General features: G+C 33.1%; 3 protein-coding genes across 8 annotated transcripts in view; 1 reads left to right on the top strand and 2 right to left on the bottom strand.

The window, feature by feature from the left end:
- Positions 1 to 13,201, bottom strand: part of sox13 (SRY-box transcription factor 13) — a 675,553-nt gene that overhangs the window by 149,545 nt on the left and 512,807 nt on the right. The gene's annotated exons all lie outside the window — the stretch shown is intronic.
- Positions 1 to 13,201, top strand: part of blacat1 (BLACAT1 overlapping LEMD1 locus) — a 272,886-nt gene that overhangs the window by 139,784 nt on the left and 119,901 nt on the right. The window lies entirely within an intron of this gene.
- cdk18 (cyclin dependent kinase 18) overlaps positions 1 to 13,201 on the bottom strand; it is a 149,540-nt gene that overhangs the window by 135,592 nt on the left and 747 nt on the right. The window lies entirely within an intron of this gene.

The following is a 13,201-nucleotide window of genomic DNA, read 5'->3' as shown; positions in this document are numbered from 1 at the left end:
TGTATTTGGTCCATTTAAACTAGTCTAATTTACTAAACAGATATATTCATTAAAATAATATTTTAGTCACCAAACATATTTAGAAATATGATAGATAATACAATTATAATCAAGCAAAATATTGCAAAAATAAATTAAAACCTACAAAATTTCAAAATTTTTCATTTTTTTTTTTGTTTTGTTTTGCTTCTCTTGATTTTTCTTGTTTTTAAATTTATATTTAATATTTTTCTTTAACATAAATTTGGCTGTACTAGTTTTTGGACTTATTTTTATTAGATAAGCTCCAGATTTGGTGTATTTGTACGCTTGGTGTAATGTATTTGAATTAATATAATATTGTATAGCTTCCTATTAAAGAATTTGCATTTAAAATATAGATTTGTGAGGGGTGTACTTACTGTATCTATGCTGAGCACTGTATAACCCTATATACTGTATACACAAAGTACACAATAAATGACCTTTGTGCAAAGCAATTAAATTACTACTGAACTGAAAACCTTTATCGCCTTGTGCCATATGCTGTGTTATAAATAGCTGTAGCAGTAATAGGTCAAATTATGACTTTAATTATTTGTCTAGTTAGCACTTCATTAATCGCTTACAGATTTGTAGTCATGTCATTAGAGCTCTGAAACCACTCCTGATCAATGAGCACTCAGTCCTATAAGTTATTTCTAGTAAATCCATCAGTGCCCTATCGAGACCTTAAACAGCGTAATTAGTCTGTGCAGATCAATAGTGTCTCTTTGGGACAGTTCAGGGTGAAGGTTATAAAGTCAGGAGAGATTTAAAGGGGTCTATTCTGATCCTTTTTACAAGATGCAAAATAATTCTCTGATGTCCCTAGAGTGTGTATTTGAGGTTTTAGCTCAAAGTACACCACAAATAATTGTTTATAACTGCCTCTGTTAGGATTTGAGTCAAACTGTGCTGTTTCGGTGGCTTCTGTTTTAAATTCAAATGAGATTGTGCTCTTTTTAAAGAGAGGGTGGAGCTACAAACATCAGCATTGCGTCAGATTCAAAACAGGACAAATGTTATCTGTGTGAAAAACTTAAAATGGTAAAAGAAGTGTTTCAGAAGAAGGCAGTCTATGGACATCGTCACATGCTGCCACAAAATTATAGTGACTATTAGGGATGTAACGGTATTGTAAATACCGTCATACCGCAATGTTAATTTTTTTCGATATTACCGTAGTCGCATGACTCGGTAAAACTATAGGTCTTCTGAGAAAATCTGCTCAAGCGAATGGGAGGTACCGGAAACTACAATTCCCATCAGCCCAGGCTTGGCCATAATCCCTTGCGGTCTGTTGTCGCTACAGATCCAGTAATAGTGGTGGGCAAAGCGAGGCTTCGTGAAACACTGAAACTATCGAAGCAAATGTGTCGAAGCTTCGAAACGTTTCGAAACACCACTCTACGGTGACACCTAGTGGTCATTTTATCTGTATTTCACTGAAACAGCTTCAGCAAAGAACAGTTGAGCAAATTGAGGTATCAAACCCCACTTTGTAGACTAGAATCATCAGATGGTTTAGTCGAGCGGTTAGAGTTTGTGACTACCATGCGGGAAAAATGGGTTCGAATCCAGACTGTCACAAGTGTGTTGAAATGCTTTAATACCAGTTGATAATGCTTTGTTATTGTATCGTTTTGTTTCAGCTTTGCTCTGACATACGAATAAACATTTGTTAATAAATTTGTATTTTGTTCATATAACAGGGTTGTTACTAGATCAGATACAGTTGTGGCCAGAAGTTAACAATAATTATTTATATTATTAATTAAATTTCCCATTGTATTTTATTAACGTCTATCCAAAACCTAAACCCATCACAGTACTGTAAAAATATGAATTATTGTTTTACAGTGTTACAAAAATGATGCTAAATTGATGGTGTATCCACAGCTGTATCCTATCTAGGCTACACCATAAAACAGTAACATGATTAAAATACATAAAATCATGATTTTGGAGTATTTGTAATAGTCGAGATTCGAACCCAAAATAATTCGACACACAGTTCCATAGTGCACACGCACGGTCCACTAGGCCATACCAGTCGAATACTTAATAAAGATCATGCCAGTCAAATGCAGATTCTCCGGGTCTTGAAACGCCTCTGAAATGATCGATGCTTTGAATCGCTTTAGTCACGTGACCTGGGTGTTTCGGATCATGCTTCGGTACAGTGTTTCGAAACACTTGCGCTTCGGGATCTCGACACTGTGTCGAAACGTCAGTTTCACGTCAGCCATCCCTATCCAGTAATGCGGAAATGGAGTGTGCTGCTAGAAGCGGGGATGAAAAAGTGCTGGAAAACCCTAAAGCGGGTGTTGTCGCCGCGCGCGTACTGAATAGCGGTGTTGTCGCGCGAGTTCTTATCAGCTGTGTTGTCGCGCGCGTTCTAATCAGCTGTGTTGTCGCGCGAGTTCTTATCAGCTGTGTTGTCGCGCGCGTACTGTAAAGCGGGGACGGAGGGTATGTCGCGTCGCGGGGGCACTTTTGATCATTTTGGAAGGGAACTTTCTATCCAAGACTAAAAAGGGCATGTACACTGCACAGGTTGAGCCCTGTGTGTGCACGTGCCTGCAAGTTGGGGAATACGACTAATAATCAGTCATGGGGACTGCAGAAACACAGCACACTGTTCAGATTGATGCAGACATGAGACCTCTATCTCACTCATGGTTTGTCCTCTCAAGTGGGGAAAAGACAATGCACAACGTTACCCACTGCTGTCAACCTGGGCCAAGTCATATCTCTCTTGTCCCAGAAACCTCAGTCCCAAATGAGAGGGTTTTTTTCTGTTGCAGGGGACATTGTAAATACCCAGAGATACCAGCTTTTACCAGATTATATTTATATGATAATTTTCCTTTAAAGCCATCTCTATCTAAGTGAGTGAGTGATTAAATGTTGAATGTGATGAGTTTTCAACAATACTAAATTGAAACTTTATTTTTTTTACATGGTTTAATATTTTTATGTTATTAAAATTGAAGTTCCTGTTTCAAAGCTTACATATAGATGACTAATTTGTATGTCATTGACACTTTTTTGGAGTATTTTCATAAGTTTTGTTTTTTCCTGTAAATGATTCAATAAATACCGTACCGTGACATAGGTATTACCGTACTGTGAAATTCTGATACAGTTACATCCCTAGTGACTATGCAGGTGTAATATGAGCTCTGCTACCAAAGGAGGAGGCGGAGCCACGAGGTCAAAGCAAACACTTATTACTCAGACAGAATTAAACCAAATAATATCCAGATATATAGTTGAGGACATGCTGCCATTGTCTCTCACATTGTCCCTCAACAACATTAAAATAGTGTAGATTAGTGTACAATGTTTTATATTTATTTTATAATCATTTGACTAATTCAATTTTTTTAAAGTAACGTAATGGTTACTTTTCCTGGTAATTAGTTACTTTTATAATGAAGTAACTTAGTTACTAGCTTAATTATTTTTTCTGAGAAGTACAGTAGCTATATCAATAACTAATTACTCTTTAAAAGGAACCTGTCCAACACTGTTTCTGATTACTTTGTATTTCAAAGTATAGACTCAAAATGCTGTTTAGCTGTGCTTGGTGAACTCAAAAATAAAACGTAGGCTGTGTGAAACAACATTAAAGCAAGAAAAAAAACTTTTAAACTCAGTATATAATTTGCACTCCAATTGTACTTCTACAAGAGTGTGTGTCTCAGTGTTAATGTAATTAGCTGGGTCTTAATTACTCATTAATTCAATTGCACATTAAGTTAAGTACTTAAGCTTACATTTCAAGTCAACATGCAGTTTACGTTGAATTAAGCAGGGGAGAGGTGTGAGGATGTGTGCCATATGGTGCAAATATGCAGATTGGTAACAATTATGCTTTCTGTTATTTACATTTGATGATTATGATTCATTTACTTTTTTGGCAGTCATGTAGCATTAACTTTTGGTGGTTTGCAGACCTAAACTTCCTAATAATTAGTGTTTGAGTTCCTTCTAGTGGGGTTTTTAAGCATCAAAACAGTAAAGCAGAGTTTTAAAGTGTTTCATATATTAGAATGTGTCAAATTCAATGATTCAGAGCAAAGTTATGTACTATTGTCAAGACACCCAGTGAAATGCCTTTCAGTATAACAAGAATTTATATAACAAAAGATATTCTCAGGGATACTCAGAACTAGAATTCTGGTATTAGATATTACTATTTTAAGGGTCACATTGCAGCCCCAAGAGTATTAATTCATTGTAATTTTGCCACTGTCCCTTTACTCACTTTTTAACGAAGGTTTAATCATTTTTAATAAATTTTAGTAAAAAGGATTTAGGATTTTAGTAAAAAGGTCCAGGTTTGTGTTTCATTAAAATGGCAACAATAATAAATAAAAATAAATCAAATAATAAAAATATAGAATAAAAATAATAATATTATAATTCTATAAAAAAATAATCGTTATTATTTTTACTGCTGTCATTATTGTAATGTAATGTAATGTAATGTAATGTGTATTTATATAGTGCTTTTATGGCCATACACTCATTATTTATTATGCGCATAGTCTTCAGTGTTTGGACTTTCAGCAGTGAAAATTAAACCACACTGAACCACACTGAACCTCAACTCTGAAAACTGGACTAACACAGTTTTAGTTTACTAGAACTTCTATATTAAGCTGCTTTAACACAATCTATATTAGAAAGGTGCTATAGAAATAAAGATGAATTGAACTGAATTGAAAATATTATTCATTCTTTCATTTACTTTTCTTCTTAGTTCCCGATTTATTAGGGGGTGCCAAAGCAGAAATAATATTAATAATAATAATAATAATAATAATGATAATAATAATAATAATAATAATAATAATTATTATTATTATTATTATTATTATTATTTTATCATTGACAATTCGTCAAAATGTTGATATGATATGGATATAGATACATATACCGTTTAAACAACCAACATATTTTTTTTTATAACTTGTGAATTGTGAGCTATGGACAGTTTTATTTTTTATATCCACAATGCTAAGTTAATTTATTACTTAACCAAGGTTTCTTCACTTTAAAAAATACTGCGTTCACACAATTCCTTTATGTTGTCCCAACAGAAATTGATTATGTTTACGCTTAATAATTTTTTTTTTTTACAAGAGTTTTCAACAACTCATTTTAAATAAGCAGTTTAAACAAGCAGCCAAAGAGTGTTGCTTCAATTTTTCATGCTTAATTTTATCAGCGATCTAAAATCTGAAACACAATTGGGGATTTTTTTGAGACAACCTAATTGTTTTGTTCTTTCCAACAAATTAACTTAATTTGTGTTGGGACAACATTCATTCATTTGTTGCAGCGTATTAAAACTTCTAACAGTTTTTGACATGCACAAGTTGTGTAGGTTCATTCTTCAGAATTCTAATGATTAGCAATTCCATGCAAATGTTAACCTCGCCATGAAAAAAATTAAGTTTTTACTAAAATATCAAAACCTTTCCGACGTTTTCTGTATAAGCAAGTGTTTTGCAGTACTTTAAAGTACTCCAAATTGTTTTTGTCAATGATTTCAAACAATATGTTCATTTATAAGTCACACAAGTGCCAATTTCACATCTGTCACATCCATAACCAAAGCTTTTTCCTCATAAATGCAAAACTGTAAAATAAAATCAAGAACAGAACTCTTTTGATTAGCATTTTTTTCATGTTGTTTATTTTTCTTTTTTAAAATCTAAAGAATTTTTACAGATTGATATTTTCTAATCCCTTAACTCTGTGGTTAGGGGTTTTGGGAAATATAAACAGATGTTTCAATATAATGTTAACTTTCTCTGTGAAAATACAGTATTTTTTGAGTTTTTTCTGTAAACGTCACATCCATAATATTAAAATGGCTCAGTTTATCAACCAACCAACCTCCAGCATCATGTTTGGAGGGATGAATCCATCCTCATGAATGTGTGAACGTTACTGAGAAACACTGATGTGTGAACAGAGGTTATAATCTGAGCAGCAATGAGGCGAGAGGGCTGAAGACGGAGCCGTCGCCCTGGGCCTGTAACCTGGCGTCCATATTGGGTCGACCTCATTCTCATCCTCCTGTCACCATCAAAGCACAACAAGCTCTTTAGACTAACAAGAACCCATCCACAATGCAGGGCGGCGTTTGTGCATATTCATTCTCCAGATGTGCTATTTTCAACTAGACAGGGAATTTTGTGTCAATTTCCATTTCAAAGCCGGATGAAGAAAGGCAAAGAGCTCTTCTTTATAGTCGCAGGGCTCTGAAATTGCATCCTGACTTGGATACAAACTTCTTGAAGGAGCTTTTGTTGTTTACTGGTTCTTTGCTCACTCGCAGCCATTACTACCACCCGATACGAGCACATGATATATGATATGTTTTGCTCAGGACATTTCTCTTTTTGTGTGTGTGTGTGTGTGTGTGCGTCACTATAGACAGTATGTGAGGTGCTACTTATCTCAAATGAGCAATAAAACCTCTCATTTGGTTTTTGTCCCTCTTGCGACCCAATTGCGCAATTATCTTCAATCGGCTTTCTCGAAATACGTCTTCACAGCCGAGGAAGGAAATTAAGCGAGTTACACGACCAACAAACCCCAATTGCGGCTCCTAAATACACTATTTTTCTTTAAGAGGAAGTGTTGGCAGTCTAGACGGAGGTGATATCTGTCATATTCACATCCTATAAAGGAATTCATAACCTTGCGTTATGTTACGCTCTCTTCGCCGCTTCACTAGTTTGTCCTCATGTTCTGTCTGACTGTTAAATTAAGGTCGTCTTCCACATGTGGAATAAAGTTTGTGGAGGAAGCTGGCTGGTCATTGTGACTAAGGGATAAAAATAGCTATTAGTGGTTCCTCATGCCTGATGATTCTTTAACTTCTCAGTTGTTTCTTAGGCAGCATCTACATTGTAAACAAAATCTTGCTGCCTTATGATCAAATGAACTTTTCAAGTCATCTCAACTTACGCTGTACACATTTTTGTGTCAATTATACAGTATTTAAATGTACTATAAACTCTGTTTTAGATATTGTAGTACACTTAAAAAATAATTCAAGAGGTTTTTTTATTACTGCATAGTTTAATATCAAATCAAATCACTTTTATTGTCACATCATCAGCAGCACATGTGCTATGATGAGTGAGAAGCTTAGGTGCTGGCTGCAAAATACAACAGCATACTCCCAAAAAACAGGACAATGTAAAATTGGCATTGTTGACAGCGAGTATTGTTTTAAGTATGGGTTGGATTAAGTGCAGTGCATGCTACATATTGATGGTGTGCAGTGAGAGGTATGGAATAGTCTGTGTGGGGTGTGTTAAGTGTTCATCAGCCTGATAGTCTGAGGGAAGAAATTTTCCTTCAGTCGGCTGGTGCGTGACTGGATGCTGCGGAACTGTCTGCGTAATACATTGTTGTAACTTAAAATTATAAATTGCTTATTAGATTAAAACTTTTAAGTTTCCAGAATACGTTTATTAAGTTTATAACAGGAAAATAATGATAATTTCATCATCTGAAAATGTGACTATTTTAAAGGTAAATATATCTGTCAATTGGTTTAAAACAATATTTAACTTGTAGCAATCCAAAGAAATTGGGTTGATAACAATTTTTTTCTACATTAATGGAATTGTTTAGTATTTTTAAGTTTTTGAATGTATTTCTTACAAGCAACTAAATGGATACTAAATTTAAAAACAAACAAAAACTTAAACTTTTCAGCTACTTACAGGTAATTTGAGTTTGTAAACTGGAAAACTTGCATGTAATTAAATACATAACACTGGATTTGTTTTGAATTTTAATAAAAAAGACTAGTTGAAACAACTTAATTTTTTGAGTACTTGACTTAAAAATGGAGTTTATACAATGTAAAAAATACTGATTGAAGAGCAAATGTCATTTGGCCAACATAATACAGTTTGCTGTTTGGTGTAAACAATATTTTTAGAGTGTAGGTAGTGTTACTGTATTTTAAAGTTGCATTGTGAAAATTACTGCATATTTAACTGTAAAGATGTACATACAAGTCTAAAGATACAAAAACAGCAAGAAAAATGGTGCTGTAAATGTATTTTTGCTGTAATTGATTTACGTTACTGGCGAACTGAGTTGGGTGTAAGGTGTTCCACAGTAACACGTTACTGTAATCTAATTACATTTTTGGGGAATGTAGTAATGTAACAAATAACATTTTAAATTTGTGTAATTTGCTTACAGTTGCTAAAGTCAGTGTAATTGCGTCACTTACGTTACAAATGTAGTTTTTAAAAGTAAAAAATCACGTTTTCCGCTGCAACCTCAGATAATGAGCATGCGCTTTTAAATTGCTGGAGAACATGAGCTGAAATAGCTAATGACGAGAGCGGTTGCTTCTTTAAAAGGAAATACAGACATTACTTTGATTTCATTGAGCATATAAACAAATATATTGCTGTGTAATATTTACATTGCACAAAACACATTTTATGTTAGGGAACAAAATATTTTGGAATAGTAAACATGTCAGGTTAAATAATAAAAATAAGTCATTGACTTCTGCTCTCTTTTTTATGTTTCAAAAAACATACATCTTACATACCTTAGGAATGGTATAAGAGATTTCTTTCGGTTTTAAAACCTTGACTTTTCCAATAATACCATAATATATAATAAAATGAAATAATATTCCAATACTTTTTTCCTTACAACTGGTTATCTTCCCATGCCTAGTCCAGTCTCCACTGCTTTTAACTTGACCAACAACTTGTTCAAGCACTTGTATAGAAAGCATTCCATGACAATACTCATCACCAAATAGGACACCGGTGCCCCAAAACACGGTGCTCCAACTCAGCCTAAAAAGGCTAATTTGGATTTTTATGCAGGAAGGTATCTTCTGAATGTGAAGAGAAGCGTAGCTGTTTATGGGGCTGTTCAATTGCATCTTTTGTGCATGCAAGTTTGTTATTTCCAATGGAGGTGCGCATATTGGGAGCAAATATTGCATGCGCATATTGCGCATACTCACGTTTTCCAGGCACACCAGTTGAAAACTGTGAATCACCTGACAAGAACTTATCAATCAGCTTGATGCTTTGTATGAAATATACACAATTTGGTAGACTAATAACCTCAAGACAGAACACCCAAACGCTGCAGTGCTTTTTCATACTATGGATGCCAGTTTTTACAGGTATCCACTTTTCCTATTATGTGTTCAAAAAAAAAAAAAAAAACAGATTTGGAACAAGTGAGTGAGGAGAGAGTTTTAAGTTTTGGACGAACTCTTTAAATCTTTTGAATATGTCAAGCTGCTGTGATCAACCAATTTTTTATGTTTTTCAGTGTATATTTAACTACTGAAAGAGCAGCAGTTTATTTAGCATTTTTATAGGTACATGTTTTCAAAGTAATATCAAAGTAAAGTATTTAGTAATCTGATTATTTTAAGTAATTAGTAATGTAATCAGACTACAATTTTCCAGTAGTAACTTACCCAACACTGGCGAACTGCTGCTGTTAACAGTGTACATCAATCAAACTGACTAAAACATTACAGTAAGTTAGACTTTTAAAGTTTAGTTGAAACTTGATTAACTTATTAAAATAAGTTTAAGCAACATAAAGATATTTGTTGTCTTGAAATTTTACAGTGTACTGTATGAATTAGAGCTTTGGAGTTACAAAAGAGATTTAAAATTGTAATGTCAACCATATATTTTAATATCGACTCAAATAATGCTCATCAAGTTTGAACAAATGGTCTGAATTGTACTGTCTACATTTATTTTTATTACACTGGACTCTTATAAGTCAAAAACTATCACATTTGTGAATCTGTTTCATTTATTTTACTTCAGAAGCATTATGAGAAACCATTTAGATTTTAGTTTCGAATGCTTAATGCAGTTTAAAGTTCTGCTCAACTCCAAAGCTGTTTTAACATAATGAAAGTTAAAAAAGTCAATTTTCCAACAAGGAAATGTGATACTTTTTTTTTTCGTCAAAAAAGATTTGAAAAAGATAGTTTAACAAAAATGTCAATTTACTCACAAAATTCTCTCCCTCGAATAGTTCAAAACTTTTATGAGGTTTTTTTTGTATCTTAAACACAAAAGATGAGATTTTGTAAAAAGGGAAAAACCTGGTAGGAAAAAAAATATGGAAGTCAGTGGTTACTGGCAATTTTTCGCAATATTTTTTTTTTTGGAAACACTTAAATTTTTTCTAATCCAATCCCAACAAACTATAGGTAAACATACCGCTTATTACTACATAGAAATCTCAATTTCCTAATATTTGATGGACACTTATGATTGCTTTTATAGTCCACAAATATTCAGCATGTCCTCATTTTGATCAGATGAGCATTTCGAAACCTAAAAGTTTGTGTGCTGACAATAGACTATATCAAATCAAACACTGAGCCTTTTTAAAAGTCTCAAAATTGGCTCTCCTTACACAAATGACAAGAATTTCTATATTTAGAATTCAGTGATACAATATTAAGACTCTCTTTTAAGGGTCACATTGCAGCCCCAAAATATTCATTATTAATTGCCATATAAGTGGGTTGAACATAAAATAATTAAGTTGTCCCAAAAAAAAAAAAAAATCAGGATTGTGTTGTTTCAACTTATTTTAAATATGTAGTTTAAACAAGCAGCAAAGATCTGCTTTAATATTTTATGCTTTAAAAAGTTTTCTTTAATATTTTAATGCTTAATTTTATAAATGAATCTTAATTTGGGGGCTAAACCCACACTTTTTGAAATAAAGTTACACCAGCTGTCACTGGGGTGGTACCTTTTGTACTTGAAGGGTCCATATACCTCAAAAGTATGTATTACCTACAAATTTTAAGAGGAACACTTTTGTACTTAGGTACTAATATGTACCCTTGGGGTATTAATATAGACCTTTTAGGTACAAATTTGTACTTTTTGGAAAGGTTCCACTCCAGTGACAGCTTACGTAGCTTCTTTTCTGAGAGTGTAGATAGCTATGTTTTTTTACACAACTTTAAACACTCAGATTTTCCAATCCAATCCTAGTAAACCACGAGTCAACAGAAAACATATTTATGATGTATAAATTCCAATTTCCAAACATTTGACGGAAGTTTTTATAGTCCACAACTATTCAGCATGCACTTGTTTTGCTCACATGAGCATTTAGAAACCTTAAAAGTTTGTGCGCTGACATGAGACTAAATCAAATCAAACACTGAGCCTTTTTAAAAGTCTCACAAATTCTCAGGGGGATTCTGAGATAATATATGAAGACTATTTTAAGGGTCACATTGCAGCCCCAAAAATATTAATCGTCATTCAAATGGATTGAACATGAAACAAATAAGTTGTCCCCCTCAAAAAAACTTCAACTCAAATATGTAGTTTAAACAAGCAGTAAAAGTCTGCTGTAATATGTCATGCTTTATAAAGTTTGATTTAAGATTTTAATGCTTAATTTTATCAATGAGTCTTATTTTTTGGGCTAAACCTAGATAGCAAATTTACACAATTCTAAAGGCGATTTTCTCAATATTTAGATTTAATTTTTTTTTTTTTTGGAACACTCAGATTTTCCAATCCTAGCAAACCATAGGTCAACAGAAAGCTTATTTATGAACATAAAACAATTAAGTTGCTCCAAAAAACATAGGAATTGTATTTCAACTCATTTTAATGCTTAAAATAATTTAATGCTTAATTTTATCAATGAGTCTTTATTTTGGGGGCTAAACCTAGATGCCAACGTGTATTTATTCTTTATTTACACAACTTTAAAGGTGATTTTCTAGATATTTAAATGTTTTGATACTTCAATCTAATCCTAGCTAACCATAGGTCAACAGGAAGCTTATTTGTGATGTATAAATCTAAATTTCCAAACATATGATAGAAACTTTTATCATCCACAAATATTCAGCATGCCCTCGCTTTGATCACATGAGCATTTCGAAACCTGCAAAGTTTGTATGCTGACATAAGACTAAATCAAATCAAACACAGAACCTTTTTAAAGTCTCACAAATGACAAGAATTTATATAACAAAATACATTCTCATGGGTATTCGGTGATAAAATACAAAGCCTCAATTTAAAGGGTCACATTGCAGCACCAAAAATATGAATTGTTATTTAAATGGATTGAACATGAAACAAATAAGTTGTCCCCCTTTAAAAAAAAAAAAAACTTAAGAATTGTGTTGTTTCTACACAAATACGTAGTTTAAACAAGCAGTAAAAGTCTGCTGTAATATGTTAAGCTTTATAAAGTTTGCTTTAAGATTTTAATGCTTAATTTTATCAATGAGTCTTATTTTTTGGGCTAAACCTAGATGCCAAATTTACACAATTTTGAAGGCAATTCTCTCAATATTTAGATTGTTATTATTATTATTATTTTTTTTTTTGGAACACTCAGATTTTCCAATCCTAGCAATCCATAGGTCAACAGAAAGCTTATTTATGAACATAAAACAATTAAGTTGCTCCAAAAAACATAGGAATTGTATTTCAACTCATTTTAAATACTTTAAATAATTTCATGCTTAATTTTATCAATGTGTCTTAATTTTGGGGGCTAAACCTAGATGCCAAAGTGTATTTACTCTTTATTTACACAACTTTAAAGGTGATTTTCTAAATATTTAAATGTTTTGATACTTCACTCTAATCCTAGCAAACAATAGGTCAACAGAAAGCATATTTATGATATGTGAATCTCAATTTCCAAACATATGATAAAAACTTTTATCATCCACAAATATTCAGCATGCCCTCGTTTTGATCACATGAGCATTTCGAAACCTACAAAGTTTGTGCGCTGACATGAGACTGAATCAAAGCGAACACTGAGCCTTTTTAAAACTCTGTTACCTCTCCTTTCTTAGTAAAGAAACATCACTTTGACCACCCTAAAACCAAATCACGCATCCATCCCAAACTTTCCACCCTCTCCAACAAGCACCGTAATCGCCAACTACACGCGGCCTTGATAAGCTTGGTTTTTAAGAGTCCAACCACAGACACAGTGTGTGCTGTTTGACTTCCACATGCATGCTTCGTTTATTAATAGCTCCTTTCTGCACTAATGAGCCACTGCCAGCCGCCCATTGTGTCTTCACACTGGTCCTGCTTCACACTAATATTATTGACCGACT

This window comes from Danio rerio, chromosome 11 (assembly GCF_049306965.1).
Source record: "Danio rerio strain Tuebingen ecotype United States chromosome 11, GRCz12tu, whole genome shotgun sequence".
NCBI classification, from domain to species: domain Eukaryota; kingdom Metazoa; phylum Chordata; class Actinopteri; order Cypriniformes; family Danionidae; genus Danio; species Danio rerio.
The sequence above is the reverse complement of the archived record's forward strand: the minus strand, read 5'-3'. Positions and strand labels throughout refer to the sequence as shown.